The sequence below is a fragment of the Choloepus didactylus genome, chromosome 8, assembly GCF_015220235.1.
Source record: "Choloepus didactylus isolate mChoDid1 chromosome 8, mChoDid1.pri, whole genome shotgun sequence".
Lineage (NCBI taxonomy): Eukaryota > Metazoa > Chordata > Mammalia > Pilosa > Megalonychidae > Choloepus > Choloepus didactylus.
Window position 1 is genome coordinate 11,189,736 of NC_051314.1, and position 16,887 is coordinate 11,206,622.

General features: G+C 40.4%; 1 pseudogene; it reads left to right on the forward strand.

The window, feature by feature from the left end:
• Positions 1 to 14,508, forward strand: part of LOC119542535 — a 30,418-nt pseudogene extending 15,910 nt beyond the window's left edge.
• Positions 14,509 to 16,887: the final 2,379 nt, after the last annotated feature.

Sequence of the window (16,887 nt, forward strand, 5' to 3'; positions counted from 1 at the left end):
CCACATCTGAGCAACAAAGACATTCCACCTTTTTTAACACAGGATTCTGGGCTAAGGATTCTTGAACCAAACAAGGTGTTGTGTTTTACATTCTAGGAAGTCACCTCTGGTTTAGGTTCATGGGAATTGGGTACTCTACAGGAGAGTGTCTTCCCTCCAGGCCTTGATCACTTAGTCTCTATTGAGACCCATCTTGACCAAATATAAAGCTCCCCTTCTTCAAGAGCATGCTCATATTTAAGCTCTCAGGAAACAGGAAACTAGAGGACAAAGATATTCCTGGTAGCATTGCCCTGGATTTCTTTCAGATGGGGCAGACTCCACCTCAGGAACATAAGTCTATACATCTCCCATGGAGTAATATCCCAGGGACATGCAGTGACATGTCCCAGGGATGCCCAGTGATGTTACTCCCCATGTTCCCAAGACATTAGGCTGGTGGAGAGGAAGGACTCATCAAGGGCATTGTCCTGGAATCCTTCCAGGCAAGGCCCAGGAAACACCCCAGAAGCATAGGTCTAGACATCTCTCAGGAAAGGTGTCCTGAGGATGCCTGGTGACTTTTACATGTTCCCAAGAGATTCAGCTGGTGGACAGGGAAATTCCTGGCTCTGATGCATGCTGGGGCACAAAGCAGTCACACTGTTATATAATAGAGTATCCTCTATTTCCTTTACCAGAAAAAATGGGAAATGCCAACAGCCAACATAAGCTAAAAGGCGGGGAAGCATAGCCTCCAATTGGACTCTCAATTACAATTTGATCCTCCAGTCTGTAAAAGACAGGGAAAGTGGTCAGAGATTCACTATGCCCAGGTGTTTATAGCTATCAAGACAAGAACCTGGTAAGGACTTGACACTTGTGTTGTACCCATGTTTCAATTTCCATTAGAGGAAAAGATCTTCATGCTCCCCCTTTAGAACTTGTTTGCTAAAAGCCATGAGAAAATGTAACACCAAGCCATTAAATAGTAATAAGCCAAGGGAGATCACCCAGGAGAAAGAGGGAAACCCCCAGGAGAAGTAAGAGGAAGCCCTAAAGAAATAGACTAATATGAACCCAGATTCCTGGGAAGGTCAGATTGTGCTGGGCACTCATATCATCAGCCAGTCTGCTGCTGACACTTGGAGAAAGCTGGAAAAGGTCTTCATGGCCCACAAACTCCCACTAATGGCCTGCAAAAACTGTCTTTTCTGTCTTTAAAAATTGAGGAGAAGGCAATGAGAAGTAGAAAAGCAGAGAATAGGCTCAGCCTATTGCAGCCACTTTTAAAAGTGTCCTGTCCCCTTGAAGCCACCCAAATTGTGGCTCCAAGACTTAAGGGCCTTGCTTCAACTGTGGATCAGTGGGCCACTGGCAGAGAGAATGCCAGAATCCTTGAGACACCCCTCAACTTTGAGACCCACCAGGATCTTGCCCCAAGTGCCACCAACATGGGTATTTGGTTAGGAACTTTGCTGTCTCCCATGGGGGGCAGGACAAACCCTCAAGCCCAGCTCATGGCAAGTTAAGAAGACAGAAAGTTCCTGAGGCCATGTATGGCTCCACAGACTTGACAGCTCACCAGCAACCTAAAGGATCCTCAGGGACACTGGACAGGGCAGGTAAGATTAATTTAATTAACACTGGAGCCCCTTTGTCCTAAACTGCCACTATGGGCCTAACTCCACTCAGATTTTGCCTAATCGTGGGAGTTAATGGTAAAAGCCAAAACTAGGACCTTCATTACCTCTCTCCTTTGTAGCCTTGGAGACACTCTGGTGTCTCATCAGTTTCTCATTGTCCCTGAATGCCCCACCCCCCTTCTAGGGAGGGATCTTCTTTACTCCCTGGAGGACTCCTTAAGAGTAGTAGACCTGGATGATGTTTTCACCCTTGTTTGCCCCAAGGTCCCTACTGGATCAAGGCCTCAGCAATCCAAAGGAGATCCTTGAACAAATAGACCTGTCTGTATGGGATGAAGGCATCCCAGTGACAGCCTGCCTGGTAGTTCCTGTCTCCATTCAGGTTCTCAGCCCTGGATTTTAAAGATGCATTTTTTAAAATCCCTCCTCACCCTGACTCTCATTACCGATTTGCTTTTAAATGACAGAGACTTAAGGATAAGATTCTCACCAAGCTCACTTAGACAGTGCTGCCCCTAAGGTTTGAGATACTCCCCATGTCTTTGAGGATGCCTTAGCACCAGACCTTACTGACCTCCAACTACCTCAGAAAACAGTCTTGCAATATCTTAATTTTGTGAACTAACATTTCCGGTATGAAAGTAAATTTTGTTTCTTGTAGGCATTGCTAACCACAAGCCCTAAATGGATGTAGGAAGTGACAAAAGTTTTTAAAAGTGAATTTTGTTTATTGTAATCAATGCTGACTAAAATTTGATAAGCTTATATACAAAGGATTTGTTCTTTCACCTTGTAAATTAATGTGCTAAAATAGTTTCACATATTAAATATTACAATAATTTTAAAAAGATTTTCTATCCTTCTGTTAACCTAAATTTGTATAACTGAAATGTTATTCATATATTTAGAGAGTGTATAAAATTCCTAAGGACTTGACATTGTTTCCAACTGTCCATGTTATATCCTCATACTGATCTGTATATTAGACAACAGTATGCTGTTGTTAGCCATGGTATTGGTTATTCTTAGAAAAATTTACAGATCATATAAACAACCAAATTTATTTGTCAGTTATACTACTTTCTCTGATGCTTCCAAAATTTAAATTTTCTGTGGCAGTTTATTTAAACAACCTAGTTTAGCTTTATTTGACATGGAACTAGAACAAAAAATAAAATCTTAATCAGAAAATAAAAAGTGCTTGAAAAGTCCCTTAAAAGATTAGAAAAAAACATGAAACTATTAAACTTCCCCACCTTGGGAATTCTTGCTATTCTCTTAAGCAATAGGGGCTCCCAATTTAATAGGCCAAGCCCTCAGTCTTGAGGCTTGCCCTTATCAAATTTTTCTCTCTAATGGCAAAGATAAGCCCACTTATAATTACTGCCTCTGAGTCACCCCCAGAGAATCTCTTTTGTAGCTCAGTTGTGGTCTCTCTGTAAGCCAAACTCTACAAATAAATTCACTACCCTCCCCACTATCTGGGACATGACTTCCAGGGGTGTGTGTATCCAAGTAATGTGAAACATGACTCCCAATGATGAGCCTCACCCTTGCAGCATAGGATTAGTTGGCCAAAAAGAGAAATAAAATTTCAGTGCTCAAATAGATCCAAGAATTCATTCCAGAAGTTATCCTCATGCAAATTTCATCAAGATATTGCAAACTGCCAAAGTATGCCAAGCCCCAACCGTCTTCCTAAAAACTTTAAAGAATACCCTGAGCTCCATCTTCCTCCTGCTTCTCTTCAGACTGTGTATACTAAAATTCTCACCCAGTTTGTTTCTTTCAAATTAGAAATCTTTCACAACAAAATCCTCCTTCCAAGACGCTATGCTCCTGTTCCCCACACTCAACCATCCACCCTTAACAGCATAGCCAGGGAGTTCTAGGCTCCCCAAAGCAGGTACTGTGACCCACTGGCAGCTTAAATCAGCTACAGAAGATGGAACATTGGCCCAAATGCCCTTAAGATTAAGGGGGCTACAGATGTGGCCTCTCTCTCTAAGGCCACTGAGCAGGTAGGCTCACTGCTGTCCCCCCTACATGGGACATGACTCTCAGGGATGTAAATCTCCATGGCAATGTGGGACTTGACTCCCAGGGATGAGCCTGGACCTGGCCTCATGGGATTGAGAAAATTTTCTTGACCAAAAGGGGGAAGCAAAATGAAAAAAATAACATTTCAGTGGCTGAGAGATTTCAAATGGAGTTGAGAGGTCACTCTGGAGGGCATACTTATGTGCTCTATAGATACCCCATTTTGGTTTTTAGTGTATTGGAGTAGCTAGAAGGAAATACCTAAAACTGTTGAACTGCAACCCAGTAGCCTTGATTCTTGAAGATGATTGTATAATCATGTAGCTTACATGGTGTGACTGTGTGATTGTGAAAACCTTGTGGCTCACACTCCCTTTATACAGTGTATGGAAGATGAGTAGAAAAATGGACAAAAATTAAATGAGAAATAAGGTGGGATGGGGGATGGAATGCCTTGGGTGTTCTTTTTTACTTTTTTTTTGGTTATTATTTTTTGAAGTAATGAAAATGTTCAAAAATTCATTGTGGTGATGAATGCACAACCACATGATGGTATTGTGAACATTTGATTATACACTGTGGATGATTGTATGGTATGTGAATATATCTCAATGAAACCAAAGGTTTTTCAAAAGAGATTTAGTGAGCTAGAAGTCTCTGAGGGGGAAATTGAGGCAGGTTTAGAATTATGGTGGTGGCTGGCTGATAAACAAAGGGCAAATTCCAAGAAGCAGTCAGGCTGCAAGGAAAAAGATATCCCTGAGAAGAAGAGCAATAAGCAGCACCTGGGGTCAAACAACCCCATCTGAATTTCCAGCATCAGCAAAGAAGGGAGAAGGATGGGACCAAATGACCTCACCTAAGTCATGTACAATTAAGTATCCACAAAGGAGGAAGAAGGGGAGTGCAGTGAAATAGTTAATAAAAATGCCAAAAGGAACAAAATTCTATAAAAGAAGATTGCTCCACATTGCCAGTGCATCTTGCCTCTCACTTCTCTTTGAAAGAGTGCCCACATGTTTCTTCTGTAACAGTTCATTCCTTTGCACCTCAAAACTATGATCTCCATTAGAAAAGGCCTGATCCTAACCAGGTTATGATTCGATGGGTTTGGGCTTCATTAAGTAACCTCTCACTCAATTAAGATTATAGGGACAAAAATAGTTTAAAGTAAAGAGCACTCAAGACAAGAATTCACCTTTAACACATTTTTACTAAAGGAGCACTTAAGGTAAAAGGAACAAGTTTACAATGTATAAATTAACTGATACATTAACAAGCCTTGGAGCCACCACTCCTCCAGATGCAGCTGGACATGAGATCAGAGATCTCCCCCTTGTTTGCATTTCAGAAAATTTATAGCCTCTTGATTTAAACTACCTTTAAGTCATATTCTATTTTTACATTAAATGATGCTTCATGAACACAAATAACTCACAGAGCAAAGTTTCTTGATCTATGAGTGGTTCAAGATCAAAGGAGGGTATCCATGTTATCAGAGACTTAGCCTTGAATGCTGTAAAACTCTACTGATAATATTTTTACTAGTTAAGTTATGATTTTTGTAACAGCAATATAACATACTTTTACTTGCATAAAGTCTAAAAATTAGAAAAGACATTACTATTACTTGTCTCTAACTAGTTAATAGTTTCCTCATTTTATTCTATGATTAGCTTAGCCATTACATCAGGCTGATAAATATACATTTGATTAGGACTGTATTCAACCTTGCTACATTATTTATGACTTCTCTGTGACTAAAGTAACAGCTGCAGCCCCATCCAGTTTTCACAGAGTGCCACATGATTACATGTAATCTATATCTAAGAAGGTGGAGAGGTCTTTTCTGCTTTCTTGAAAAGACTCACAGCTTTTTAAGCTCTTTAGGTTCTCCTTAAGTATAATCTTCTGGGACTTAAAGGATATGAATCATCTCTCCCAGTTATTGTAGTAAGGCCTTTCCACTTTTTATCAATTGGAAATTGTACTTGAGTGTTTTTAGGTAAAATTTCCATTACATATGCTTTTATATCAGGAGGAATAACTGGTTCTTCACTATGAGAACAGAAAACATCAGATGGTATATGAGAGCAGCATAAAGAGAAGGAATCAGCATTCTCATTATCAGATTCCTCAGTAAACATATTATCCTGTGATGTTTCTTTGCATGCATACTTTAAAAATTTTCTGCCTGCCTGATAAAAAAGATAATATGACCACATATCAGCAAACAATCACAAGACATACTAAAACTCAAGAAGAAATGGCCCAGTCAAGGAAACAGATCAAAAAGTGAGAGGAAACACAGAATCTGGTAAAACTAATCAAAGATGTGCAAACAAATCTCCTGAATCAATTCAAAGAAATGCAGGAAAATGTGTATAAAGAGATAAAGTATATTAAGAAGACACTAGGATGTGAGGGTGATCTGGCTGCAACATCTGTCACCCCATTGATTGCCAGGGTTAATTCAACTGATTTGGCTGGCTAGGCAGATGCCCTCTTCCTCCATCACCACTCCACATGTTTCCCTCCCAAAGCTACATGCTCAGTAGAAAAGGAAATCCTCCGCACAAGAGGAGGACCATTCTCCAGTCAAGGGTGTACAGGTAGCAGCACTCCCCTGCTAGAACCTCCAAACAAACTCTCAGCATCCATTTGTAGGAGAACATAAGGTAGTCAACCTCCCAAGACTCCAGACACAAGCAAATGAGGTGCTGCATGTGGCAGTCTGCCTTTCCTTTTAAAGAAAAGACTAGAAGAGCATAAAGAAGAATTAGAAAGAATATATAGAAAAATTACAAGTATTATGGAAATAAACCACAACCTTAATGAAATTGGCAATATACAGAGACACCAAACAGCTGATTTGAAGAGACAGAAGAAAGAATCAGTGAGATAGAAGACAGATCAATCAAAGTAGAATGGACAAAAGAACAAAAGGAGAAAAAAAATGGAAAAATGTGAGCAGGGTCTCAGGGAAATGGTTGACAACACAAAGCACACAAACACACATATCATGAGTATCCCAGAAGGAGAAGAGAAGGGGAAAAGGCCAAGAAGAATATTTGAAGAAATAATAGCTGAAAATTTCTTAACTCTTATCAAATAAATAAATATGCAAATCCAAGAAGCCCAACATTCGCCAAACAGAATAAATCTAAATAGGCCCACTTCAAGACACAAACTAATCAGACTATCAAATGCTGAAAGGAGGGAGAAATTTCTGAAAGCAGCAAGAGAAAAGTGATTTACCACACACAGGGGAAGTAAAATAAGTCTAAGCGCTGATTTCTCATCAGACACCATGGTGGTGATTGGGCAATGGTATGTGTGCCAGTTTGAATGTATTATGTCCCCCCAAATGCCATTATCTTTGATGTAATCTTGTGTGGGCAGACCTATCAGTGTTAATTAGATTGTAATTCTTTGTGCCCCACCCAACTGTGGGTGATGACTCTGATTGGATAATTTCCATGGAGGTATTGGCCCACCCATTCAGGGTGGGTCTGAATTAAATTACTGGAGCACTATATAAGATCAGACAGAAGGAACAAGCTGCTACAGCCAAGAAGGACATTTTAAAGAAAGCACAGGAGCTGCAGATGAGAGACAGTTTGAAGACGGCCATTGAAAGCAGACTCTTGCTCTGGAGAAGCTAATAGAGGACAAATGCCCCAGGAGCAACTGAGAGTGACATTTTGAAGAGGAGCTGTGGCCTAGAGAGGAATGTCCTGTGAGAAAGCAATTTTGAAACCAGAACTTGGAGCAGACACCAGCAACATGCCTTCCCAGCTAACAGGTTTTCCAGACACCATTGGCCATCCTCCAGTGAAGGTACCCAATTGCTGATGTGTTTGGACACTTTATGGCCTTAAGACTGTAACTGTGTAACCAAATAAACCCCCTTTATAGAAGCCAATCCATTTCTGGTGTTTTGCATTCTGGCAGCATTAGCAAACTAGAACAGTATGATATATTTAAGATATTGAAAGAGAAAAATTGCTAGCCAAGACTTCTCTATCCAGCAAAGCTATCATTCAAAAATAGGGGAGACAAAAATTGATTGAGAGCTTAAAACGTTCACAGATAAACAGAACCTAAGGGTTCTTTTATAAGAGACTGGCTCTATGAGAAATAACTAAAGGGAGTTCTGCCAGCTGAAAAGAAAAGACAGGAGAAAGTGGTTTGGAGGGGGGTACAGAATTGAAGAGTAGTGGCAATGGTAATTAAAGGATAAAAAGAGGGAAAAAATAGGTATGACAAACAAAAACCAAATAACACCATGGTTAAATTACAACCTGCCTTTACAGTAATGACTTTGAGTGTTAATGGATGAAACTCTCCAATCAAAAAACACACATTGGCAGAATGGATAAAAAATATGATCCATCTATATGCTGATCACAAGAAACTCATTTTAGATGCAAAGATACACGTAGGTTGAAAGTGAAAGGATGGAAAAATGTTCTACACATGCAGTAACTGAGAAAAAGCTGGGGTAGCTATATTAATACCAGACAAAATAGACTTTAAATGCAAAAATGTTATGAGATAAAGAAGGACTATATTAATAGATGTGGCAGTTCTCCAATAAGAAATAACAATCATAAATATCTATGCTTCTGTGCTGGTTTGGATGTATTATGCCTCCCAAAATGTCATGTTCTTTGATGCAGTCTTGTGGGGGCAGATGTATTAGTGTTGATTAGATTGGAATCCTTTGACTGAGTGTTTCCATGGAAATGTGACTCAACCAACTGTGAGTGAAACATTTGATTGGATAATTTCCATGGAGTTGTTACCCCATTTAGGGTGGGTGTTAATTGATCACTGGAGTAGTGTAAAGGAGTTCACAGACAGAAGGACCTCAGAGCAACTGAGGGTGGCATTTTGGAGAGAGCTGCATCCAAGATAGACATTTTGGAGATGGCCATTGAAAGACTTATGCTAGCCCAGAGTTTGCTCCGGAGGAGCTAAGAGAGGACAAAACATCCCAAGAGCAACATTTTGAAGAGCACACAGGAACTGAGAGGAGCTGGAACAAACCTGGGATCAGCAGATGCCAGGCATGTGCCTTCCCAGCTAACAGAGGTTTCTGGATGCCATTGGCCATCCTTCAGTGAAGGTACCCTGTTGATGCCTTACCTTGGACACTTAATGGCATTAAGACTGTAACTTTGTAACCAAATAAACCCCCTTTATAAAAGCCAATCCATTTTGGTGTTTTGCATAATGGCAGCATTAGCAAACCAGAACAGCTCCTAATCAAGTTGCTCTCAAGAAAATGAGGCAAACACTGGCAAAACTGAAGGGAGTAATAGACATTTCCACCATATAGTGGAAGACTTCAACATACCACTCTCTACAATAGATAGAAAATCTAAACAGAGGATCAATAAGGAAACAGAAAACTTAAATAATTTGAAAAATGAACTGGACCTAACAGATATATGTGGAACATTGCACCCCAAAACAGAAGGATATACATTCTTCTCAGTGCTAATGGAACATTCTCTAAGATAGACCATATGCTGGGATGCAAAAAAGGTCTTAATAAATTTTAAAACATCAAAATTGTAGAAAGCACTTTCTCTGATCATAATGGAATTAAGGTGGAAATCAATAAGAAACAGAGAACTGGAAAATACACAAATACATGGAGCTTAAACAATATGCTATTAAACAATCAGTGAGTCAAAGAAGAAATTGCAAGAGAAATCAGTAAATATCTTGAGATGAACAAAAACAAGAAAACAATGTATCAAAACTTATGGGATGCAGTGAAGGCAGTGCTGAGAGGGAAATGTATAACCCTAAAAGCTTACATTAAAAAGGAAGAACGCTAAATTCAATGACCTAATCAACCAACTGGAGAAACTGGAAAAAGAACTGCAAACTCATCCCAAAGCAAACAGAAGGAAAGAACTAAGAAAGATTAGAGCAGAAACTAATGAAATGGAGAATAAAAAAAAAATAGAATCAATAAAACCAAAAGTTGGTTCTTTAAGATCAATAAAATTAACAAACCCTTAGCTAGACTGACAAAGCCAAAAGAGAGAAGATGCAAATAAATAAAATCAGAAATGAGAGGGGGGACATTACTCTTAACCCACAGAAATAAAAATCAATACAAAAGTATACTATGAACAACGGTACACCAACAAACTAGACAACTTAGATGAAATGAACAACTTCCTAGAAACACATGAACAAACTACACTGACTTGAGAAGAAATAGAAGACCTCAACAGACCAATTACAAGAAAAGAGATTGAATCAGTCATCAAAAACCTACCGACAAAGAAAAGCCCATGTTAGGATGACTTCACAGGTGGATTCTAACAAGCATTCCAAGAAGAATTAATATCATTCCTGCTCAAACTCTTCCAGAAAATTGAATAAGAAAGAACACTATCCAACCATTCTATGAAGCCAAAATCACCCTAATACCAAAGTCTGATAAAGATACCACAAGAAAATAAAACTGCAGACCAATCTCTCTAATGAATATAGATGCAAAAATCCTCAACAAAATACTTGCAAATCAAATTCAACAGCATATTAAAAGAATCGTACATCATGATCAAGTAGTCTTCATTCCAGGTATGCAAGGGTAGTTCAACACAAGAAAATCAATTAATGTATTACACTGCATTAACAATGAAAAGGGACAAACCACATGATCTTCTCCATTGAGGCAGAAAAGACATTTGACAAAATTCAGCATCCTTTCATGCTAAAAACACTTCAAAAGGTAGGAATCAAAGGAGTCTTCCTCAACATGATAAAGGGCACGTATGAAAAACCTACAGCTAACATCATATTCAATGGTGAGAGACTGAAAGCTTTCCCTCTAAGATTGGGAACAAGAAAAGGATGCCCAATCTCACCACTGTTATTCAACATTGTACTAGAAGCTCTAGCTAGAGCAATTACACAAGAAAAAGAAATAAAATGCGTCTGTGCTGGTTTGAATCTGTTATGTTACTAAAATACTGTGTACTTTAATCCAATCTTGTGAAGACAAATCTATTGTGGGTGGGAACTTTTGATTAGATTATTTCCATGGAGATGTGACCCTGCCCATTAAAGATCGGTCTTATTTCATTTACTGGCCTCCTTTATGAGAGGATAAAAGACATAGATATTTTGAAGAGAGCTCAGACACTTAGAGAGAAAATGCCCAGAGATATTTTGGAGACACTGTTGAAACCAGAACCAGGAGAGAAACAGATGAAATCCAGGGCTTTCCCTGGAGAAGATAAGAGATGACCCCCAGACACTTAGAGAAAAATGCCCTGGGAGAAACAAGCAAGGATGCACAGGAGCTGAGAGAGAGAAGTTAAGACGGAATCCCAGAGACATTTTTGAGAAAGCAATGGAAACCAGAAGTTAACCCCAGGAGATGCCCAGCAGACTCCAGCCATGTGCCTTCCCACGTGACAGAGGAACCCCAGATGCCATAGGCCTTTCTTCAGAAAAGGTAGCATCCTATTGAGGTCTTAACTGGGATATTTTCATGGCCTTACAACTGTAAATTTGTGAACAAATAAATGCCCATTATAAAAGCTGATCCATTTCTAGTATTTTGCATTCTGGCAGCTTTAGCAAACCAGAACAGCATCCAAATTGGAAAGGAAGGAATAAAAACTGCCACTATTTGCAGATGACATGATTGTATATTTAGAAAACCCAGAAAAAAAAATGACAGTAAATCTACTTGAGCTAATAAACGAGTCCAGCAAAGTGGCAGGATACAAGATCAATACACAAAAATCAAGTGTTTCTATACAGTAGTAATGACCTATGTGAGGAAACACTCAAGAAAAAGATTACATTTACAATAACACCTGAAAGAATAAAATATCTAGAAATAAACTTAACCAAGGATTTTGTGTTGCTTTGAATGTATTATGTCCTCCACAAAAGCCATGTACCTTAATGTAATCTTGTGGGAGCAGACTTATTAGTCTTTTGATTAGGGTGGGACCTTTTGATTAGGTTGTTTCTATGAAGATGTGACAAACCAACTGTAGGTGAGAAATTTGATTAGAACATTTCCATGGAAGTGTGACCCCACCCATCCAGTGATTAGTTCACTGGAGTACTTTAAAAGAGCTCATGGAGAGAAGGAGCTCAGAGAAGCTGAGAGAGACACTTTGGAGGGAAGCTAAGATATGTAATCCAGAATTTGCACCCAGGAGAAGTGAAGAACCAATTCAGACCCAGAAACTTGGAGATACAGACAGAAAGATGTTTAGAGATAGTAAGCTGAGAGATGAAGCCCCGAGTTTGCCATAGGGAAGCTAAGAGAGGACCCCCAGACGCTTAGAGAGGAATGTCCCAGGAGAACCAAGCAGGGAGCTGAGAGAAGCTAAAAGAGACAAGCCCAGAGACATTTGGAGAAAGCCATTTTGAAATGCAACCCAAGAGCAAAGGACCAGCAGATGCCAAACATGTGCCTTCACAGCTGACAGAGGTGTTCCAGAGGCATCAGCCTTTCCTCAGTGAAGGAATCCTCCTGTTGATGCCTTAGTTTGGTCACATTTATGGCCTTAGAACTGTAAATTTGTAACCTAATAATCCCCTTTAAAAAGCCAATCCATTTCTGGTATTTTGTATGACAGCACTATAGCAAACTTGAACTGACGTAATGGACCTGTACACAGAAAACTGCAAAATATTATTGTGCTGGTTTGAATCTATTATGTCCCCCAAAATGCCATTATCTTTGATGCAATCTTGTGTGGGTGGGCATATTAGTGTTGATTAGATTGTAATTCTTTGAATGTTTCCATGGAGATTTGACCCAACCAATTGTAGGTGATAGCTCTGATTGGATAATTTCCTTGGAGGTGTGGCACTGCCCATTTGGCATGGGCCTTGATTAGTTTACTAGAGCACTATATAAGCTCAGACAGAAGGGTTGAGCTTGCTACAGCCAAGAGGGACACTTTGAAGAATGCATAGGAGCTGAAAGAGGAACTACAGTTTACAGAGACATTTTGAAGATGGCCTTTGAAAGCAGACTCTTGCTCTGGAGAAGCTAAGAGAGGAAAAACACCCCAAGAGCAACTGAGATTGACTGAGAGGAGCTGTGGTCTAGAGAGAAACGTCCTGGGAGAAAGCCATTTTGAAACCAGAACTTGGAGCAGACATCAGCCACGTGCCTTCTCAGCTAACAGAGGTTTTCCAGATGCCATTGGCCATCCTCCAGTGAAGGTACCAAATTGTTGATGTGTTACCTTGGACACTTTATGGCCTTAAGACTGTAACTGTGTAACCAATTAAACCCCCTTTACAAAAGCCAATCCATTTCTGGTATTTTGCATCCGGGCAGCTTTAGCAAACTGGAACAATTAATAAAAGAAATCAAAGAAGACCTAAATAAATGGAAAGACATTCTGTGCTCATGGATTGCAAGATTAAATGTCATTAACATGTCAGTTCTACCTAAATTGATTGACAGATTCAATGCAATAGAAATCAAAATTCCAACAGCCTACTTTATAGAAATGTAAGAGGTAATAATCTATTTTATTTGTAAGGTAAGGACCTCAGATAGCCCAAAACACCTTGAAAAAGAAGAATGAAGTGGGAGGTATCACACTTCCTCACTTTAAAGCATGTCATAAAGCCACAGTGGTCAAAACAGCATGGTACTGCAATATAGAGAGATATATTGATCAATGGAATCAAATTGAGAGTTCAGAAATCGATCCTCAGATCTACGGTCAATTGATTTTTGTCAGGGTTCGCAAATCCACTCAAATAGGACATCACAGTCTCTCAAATAAATGGTATTGGGTGAACTGCTATAATCCAAAGAATGAAAACGATCTGCTATCTCATACATTATTAAAAAATTAACTCAAAATGGATCAATACCTAAATATAAGAACCAACACCATAATACTCCTAGAAGAAAATGTAGGGAAATATCTTCAAGATCTAGTAATAGGTGGTAATTTCTTAGACTTTACACCCAAAGCACAAGCAATGAAAGCAAAAATAGATAAATGGGAACTCCTCAAAATCGAATATTTCAGTGCTTCAAAAGACACTGTAAAAAGGGTGAAAAGGCAACTGACTCAATGGGAGAACATACTTGAAAACCACATATCTGATAAGGGTTTGATATCCTGCAAATATAAAGAACTCTTACAACTCAAGAATAAAAAGACAACCCAATTTAAAAATGGAAAAAAGACATGAATAGGCATCTTTCCAAAGAGGAAATACAGATGGCTAAAAACTACAGGAGCCCTTCTGGTTGCCGTCTTCGCCGCCACTGCTGCTGCTGAAGTTGCTGGCGGAGGCGGAGCAGAGCAGGACCAGGGAGCCAGAGGCAGCGAGCGAGGAACGAGTGTGGCGCATCCTTCCGCGCCTGTAGTTCTGCCCGCCTGGGGAGCCAGAGCAGCCCGGCCCGGCAGCCACTGCCGCCCGCCTGCCCTCCAGACAAAGTCTGAGAGCTTGCGTGCAGAGCCGTGTCCTCATCCGCCGGCGGCGGCCACCAGCCCAGCCAGAGCCGCGCCGTCCCCACCCGCACCGTGCGCATCAGCGACGCCGCGCAGCTACCTCAAGACTATTGCACCACGCCCGGGGGACGCTCTTCTCCACCACGCTGGGAGGTACCCCAGTCATTTATGATAGAAAGTTTCTGTTGGATCGTCGCAATTCTCGCATGGCTCAAACCCCGCCTAATATCCCAGGAGTGACTAGCCCTGGCACCTTAATTGAAGACTCCAAAGTAGAAGTAAACAATTTAAATAACTTGAACAATCACGACAGGAAGCATGCAGATGGGGATGATGCTCAGTTTGAGATGGACATCTGACTCCCGGCAAGATCAGAGGAAATGCAACAACATTGAAACGTGTGCACCTGATTTGGCCAATAGGATCAACATTGAAAAGACAGAAGAGGCAGTGTCAGATGTCCCCCTTGCAGTCTCCACCGCCTCCACTTCCTCTGGTGCCAAATGATGAGATGAGCTTCATCTGATCATATCCTCTCCCTGTTTCCTGTTCCCCTTCCCAGTTAGATTAGATTGATGGCCCTTAGCATATTTCTGTACAACTAAGCAGCCCACAGAGGAAAACAGTTAAATGCTGGCTTCCCTGGTTATTTTTCTATTGCAACACCCCCACCCACCCAATTTTTTTCTCCTTTTGTCTCAAATCATATTTACAACCTACCAATGACTCCCTGACTGGGGAATTTGGGAAGGGATACAGAAGTTTGATGGGTTCAGCATTGTTCATGTTCCTAACCTTCTGTCTCGCCTCCTTGTATCCCACGTGTGCTACAGTCCTGCAGGAGCCTGGGTTGGGAGTCTTTAAAACTATTGAAGGAAATGATGAACAAAAGGAGAGCTTTCCTTCTGACCTTGGGGTATTTTTCCTTAAGGACAGAGCACAGTTTGTGCAGCTCTGGAAGCATTACTCTGACACTGTTTCAAGGTCTGATTCCCCTCCTTCCTCTGGGAGGAATGTCTTGTGTCTTTAGTATTATAGTTCATCTTCCCATTTCTTTGCTTAGCATGTTTGTGTAAAATATTTAAAACTTTACATCAGAGGGAAGTCCTTAGTAACCAACTTTTCTTTCCTCTTCTCCCATTCCTCGCTGCTTGCATCTGATTGCTCCAGGGTCCTCTTGTACTCGGATTTATCCAGGTGATTTTCTCTCCCCCCAAGCAGGTGTATACCAAGTAATAGAGGCACTTTGGCCTCCACATGTTGGATAAGGCCTGAGATAATGGGTAATACTTAAGATTGACCTCTGAAGAGCATTGAGCCATTTGAGTACCCAGTCTCAGCAGTCACTGATTTACAATCCAATGGGCATTGGGATATTTATTGCCTTGGATTACAATTTCTTATATTTTCAATTTGAAGTTGACATTCAGAATTTTTTTTTCCTTTGTAGACCTGCTTTCTTTGGCTTCTGGGATAGATAAGCATGGGCTTATAAACATGTTCTTCCCAATTTTCTTAGCTTCCTGTTGTACTGTGAATTTCCCCTTCTTCCCCCCTGCCCCCACTTCCTTTCCTTTCTTTTTCTCAGCCAGCCCATTTTTCAAATTCACGTCAAAGGTACCTCAAGTGTTGGTATCTGATATCTGTCCCTCCCCTTATCTGAGGAGTGACCATTTATTTTTAAAATGACTACAGATCTATTTTTAGGTATGTTTTCAGTACTGTTCTGAACAGCAACTTTTTAATTAAACGTCTTCCAGTGTTAGAGAGGTGGGAAATGTCTGTGGAAGGGTCTGCTGTTCTGGGCCATCAGCCTTTGTCTCCCAGCCCTCAGGAGCTCCCTCCTTCCCCTCTAGTTTTGGGTGTGCATATTTGGAGTTAGTAGTGGGTGGTTTGTAAAACTGGACTATTCTTCCTGGCTGTCAGTTGATCATGAAAGCCTCATTCTTTTCTCACCCCTTTGCTTTTTCATCTCCATCTTCCCTACTCCAATCTCCCATGACTATCACAATAATCTCAGAAGAGTGACTTCCCTCACGGAAAGACACATCCATCACCTCATAAGAAAGACCAGTGAAATAGCCACTGGTGTCTTGGGGATTTCGTGTTGAATTTGGTGCCCTGAACCCTCTTAGTAAGCAATCAGATCCTAGGGTGAGAGCAACAGGCCAACAGGTTAAGCAAGAAAACTGTTTTTCTTTTTAACTATGAAAAGACTATTTGTGAATACATTTTAGACAGAAGGGAGAAAGATATCTGAGGAACTTTTTGTGTTTCTGCTATAAAATGTGAGTAGTTCAAAGAGTGAAAACCTTTTGTGATGGTTGATGTCTCTCAGGAATAAGTTGGATCTCCAGTGCTTTGGGGATGCTTTGAGTCCCAAAATTTGATGACCAGAAAAGTATTTTTGTTTGTTTGCTTAATATATCCCTGTTCTGATTTTAATTAAAATCCAAATTGCACTTTACATACTCTTGAAAAATTTTAAGTTGCAACTGTAATTTGCATAAGAAGCTTGCTCAGGACCTCTTTGGCACCTGGGGAGCTTGGTTCTTTGAGAATGAAACTTTTCATTCTTCATACTCTGGGAGTCCATCCTTCAGCTAGTATATGTTAATGCCTGCTTTGAATCAAGACACTTGGTAAGGGGCTCAGCCTGTTGGCAGCAACATCAGGGAGACAATCTTTTTCCCTCTCCTGATTACTAGCTGCTTGAAGCCCAGGGCCCTTCCCCTTTT